The sequence below is a fragment of the Parasteatoda tepidariorum genome, chromosome 7 (genome assembly GCF_043381705.1).
Source record: "Parasteatoda tepidariorum isolate YZ-2023 chromosome 7, CAS_Ptep_4.0, whole genome shotgun sequence".
Taxonomy (NCBI): Eukaryota; Metazoa; Arthropoda; class Arachnida; order Araneae; family Theridiidae; genus Parasteatoda; species Parasteatoda tepidariorum.
In genome coordinates, this window is record NC_092210.1 from 79,630,384 (window position 1) to 79,634,992 (window position 4,609).

Sequence of the window (4,609 nt, forward strand, 5' to 3'; positions counted from 1 at the left end):
GATATTATGCTTTAGTATCTAATGAGAGAGTGACTCGAACATGGGACATAAACTGAAACTGTGACAGCTGTTTTGATGGCCAATGTTGGAGACTGCGAACTCATATTATAAATAGATATTACACTCACATTATTTGGCAATAAGAAATATTTAACTTTTAAATATCCATCTTAACTGTGACTGGTATTTTGAAACGCTATTTAAGTAATTGATTTTCGTAGAATTACTGCTCTCAAATTCTTCTCCAATGTAAAGAACTGTTTTTTATGAGTCAAATATAAAGATAAAACTGAATTCTACTCAGTTTTATTTAAATGTTAAAAAGGAAACATTTTTCATGAAATTCTTTCAAAGGAACACTCTGAATTAATTGAACGAAGTATTTTTAATCTAGATCTCTTTTGATTATCTTGAAAAAGTTTTTTTCACCTCAGAGAGTGAAAAACAAGACTTGTGAAAAAATAACTTACGGTGCATTATTTTAATTATTCTCTTATAAATATTCAATTGATTGTTTTATAAAATCTTATTTAGAGTTAAAGTATTTACTATAAAGTTTATGACATGAAACTTCTTAATAGAAACCACAAATAATGAAAATTGTGCATCAAAGTGTGACAAGCGACTAGGGGAAGGACGATTCCATAATGTTAAAAACTTAGAGTTTCGTCGGAAGAGTAAAAATAGGGAAAGAGGGTAATTACACTGAGAATATTAGGGATTTTTTTGTACGCTTCCTTGGCGTATTGGCTAAATTTCAAAGGTTTACCGTCACCGTTCGCATTTGTTTTTATGTTTATTTTTTTCGACGTTTGCTGTCATTTTCGAACTCGCATAAAATATGTTATTTGTTGAATTTTTTCGTTATGTCTTTGTTTTTATTATTGTTATCTGTTTTGCTTTTGTTTTTAAATTTTTCTTTACTTTAAAGTTAGTTAGATCTTAATATATGTATGTGACCGGCAAAGTATGAAACGCCGGCATCGTATAGAATGCTGGATGTTTTTAGGCAAGTATGAAATGTGAGAATTATACCGGGCAATGGCACTTGACCTTAAAAAAACATCAGTGTAGGGTATACCGGGCAAATGTATACCGGGTAATGGCACTGAACCTTAAAAAACATCAGTGTAGGGTATACCGGGCAGTGGCACTTGACCTTTAAAAAACATCGGTGTAGCGTATACCGAGCAAATATATATCGGGCAATGGCACTTGACCTTAAAAAAACATCAGTGTAGCGTATACCGGACAAATATATATCGGGCAATGGCACTTGACCTTAAAAAAACATCAGTGTAGCGTGTACCGGGCAAATATATACCGGGCAATGGCACTTGACCTTAAAAAACATCAGTGTAGCGTATACTGGGCAAATATATACCGGGCAGTGGCACTTGACCTTAAAAAACATCAGTGTAGCTTATACCGGGCAAATATATACCGGGCAATGGCACTTGACCTTAAAAAAACATCAGTGTAGCGTGTACCGGGCAAATATATACCGGGCAATGGCACTTGACCTTAAAAAACATTAGTGTAGCGTATACCGGGCAAATATATACCGGGCAATGGCACTTGACCTTAAAAAAACATCAGTGTAGGGTATGCCGGGCAAATATATACCGGGCAATGGCACTTGACCTTAAAAAAACATCAGTGCAGGGTATACCGGGTAGTGGCACTTATACTTGGTCTAGTTGACTAGACTTTTGGTAAATGTCTGAAATATATACAAGGTCTAGTTAAGTGCCACTGTCCGATATACATTTGCCCGGTATACCCTACACTGATGTTTTTTTAAGGTCAAGTGCCACAGCCCGGTTTATACACGGAATTCTTTTCACGATCTCTCCCCCCCCCCTCTTGCTCCTCCAACATGTACAGAATTGCTGGAACAGCGACCGATAATTGTCAACAGTACTGAGGTACGTACCTCTCTACATCAAAAACGTTCTTTGAAGATAAAAGAAAATCAAATCTGACTGTCTCCTCTGTAAAGCCTAATAATCAATTCTTTCTTTTTCGATGACCCTAGTTAAGTTTTTTTATTTTTTTTCCAGAAAATCCCGCCAAAATTTGACTTCCAATGTTGGCGCCTAAAATAAGGCGATATTTTGCTCACCAGCAACGTTTTCCCGATATCGAGCTCATTTTCCCCTTTCTAAATTTTCTAAGTCCGTTTGTATTATGGAATCGTCCTGTCCCTAGTCGCTTGTCAAAGTGTGTGTTTAACAACAATAGTTTATAATAGTAACAAAAAGAATTTTAAAACTGTTTTCCGCATCATCCATGGGTCTCTTCTGAAATTTTTTGTAGCTCCGCGGCGTCTTTCAAACAATATAAAAAACATAATTAATTAAAAATTGGAGCTAATTTGCTCGAATTATAAGTAACATAAGAGCAGGGAGAAAAAGTAAAATGGAATTAAAGCTCTTGAAACAACTTAGTCCTTTTATTTATCAATTTTTTCACCTCCAATCTCATTTACATGTATAAAAACCACAAAAAGTACTTTTTGCCGAGCGAAGGTAATCTTACCTGACGTAACTTATAGACAGTAAAAAAATATTTAAGAAATCTCAATGATTTCCGTTTTTATTAACGAGTCGTAAGCTAGCATAGTATAGTTGCAGCAATCATCACTGGTATTTTCTTTTAAACATTAAAAAAAAATAGATTTGCTAAAGTTTGTAGAAATAGCTAATGTGAAAACAATGAATAAGTCCTTTTTTTAAATGTTTCTGGAATTTATTTACATAAAAAGTTAAAATTTACTTTTCAACTTCGTCTTTTTGAGTTTCTTAAGTTGAATTACTTACTATTTGCTTAAAATTACTTTTTTCTTAACTTCTAAGCTAATATGCTATTTTTCTGGCATTCAAAATTTGGTGAATTTCTATTTATTTATTTTTGTTAAATGTCAACAAACTACTCTGCTGTCTGTAAGGTATTAATAAATCTAAAAAAATAACTATACAAAAAAAATTTAGATTGTTTTGAAGACTTTAAATTTGAAAAAAAAATTTTTATATATAGCGAACGATAATTATCGCCAAACCAAGAGGCTTCCAATTCTACCTTAAACTACACGAACTTGCTTACGACTTCGCTAAAGTGATCGTAGAACTTTTTTACGGCTTATAATTATATTAGCATCAGCATCAGAATTGGCACGACAGCCCTTTGTGAGCCTGGGCCTTCCTCAGAAGCTTTTCTCAATTCTGCCCTTCTCCCAGCAATTGATATTAGTATATGATTAGTATTATATTAGTATATGAGGCAGTTATTGATACAGAGCTTATTACCGAAAATAAACATTACTGCTGCTAATAATAATTTGGTGATTTTTTTAAGACTCCCTGAAACAGAATAGTATCAGTTAAATCTTAGATTTTACCACAGTATTGCAAAAACACATATAGACTTTTGATAGACGACAGTGGAATGGTTAAATAAATTTTGCTAGTAGCGGTTACAGAATAATCGAAACTAGAATCGTCATCAAGCCTAAAACTTTGCTGAAAATTAAATAATTTTACTGATGGACAAAATTGTAAAGCAAGGTTCAACCATTACAAACGCGGAATTTAATAGAAACCTATGCGAATAGACAATTTTTGAAAAACTTTGTTTCCCTTCATTTGTTCCTGGAAACTATAGAATATGAACATTTTTTAAATCGTGTTTTTGGGAAACTAAAGTATTTTAATATTTAATGCAAACTGATTTCTCTAAAACGTGGAAAAGTATTTTTCAAGTGGAAGGTGATAGGTAAAAATCTATATTTTAATCCGATAATATAAAGGAAGAAGGCCTATTTTAAGAATCAACACATAAACAATCAAAAAATAAATAATGAAAGTCCTTATTTAGTTCTATGAGAAATAAATTTAAGCAAATCAATTTTCTTCGAAGCAAAACATACTTAAAAGAACAATGAACAAGAATTGTTCCAGGAACTTCTAGATGTTTTTGCAAAATCTTTATTTTTTAGATGTGCGATAAGTTTATTAAATAGTATGGTAATTAATTTTCAAGTGCTATTACAGCAGCTGCAAGTAAAAAATTCAATTTCCCCACAAATGAATTTTCTTTATTCCTTTAAAAATAAAAATATTGTTTGAGTAATATTGCTCACATGAATAAAAGCAATTTCACGTAAATATGGTTAATACTTTAAAAATCCTAAGCTAATTTAACAACTTAGAAAGATATTTTCTATTTTCCATCAAAGTAATTTCTTTTATTACTTTATTTAATAATTTAAAGCTTAAGTCTATTGATATTTCTAAGCATTTCATAAAACTTTATGGGATGACATAATTATATATATACATATATATGTATGTTTCGATATTTAATAAATATCGAAACATACGTTAATTGTACCGTATAAAATTTTTACACGTCATTAAAAAAAAAAAAACAATTTTTATGGAAAAGTACGAAATCTGAATGAAATCGACTGAATAGTTCCTGAGAAATCAAATTTTTAGGAAGTTCTATATTATACTTAAAATTTCTGTATGCATGTATGAACATTCATATCCTGTATGTACATGACATGTATTTTCGTAATAAGGAAAGCACATTATTTATATATATA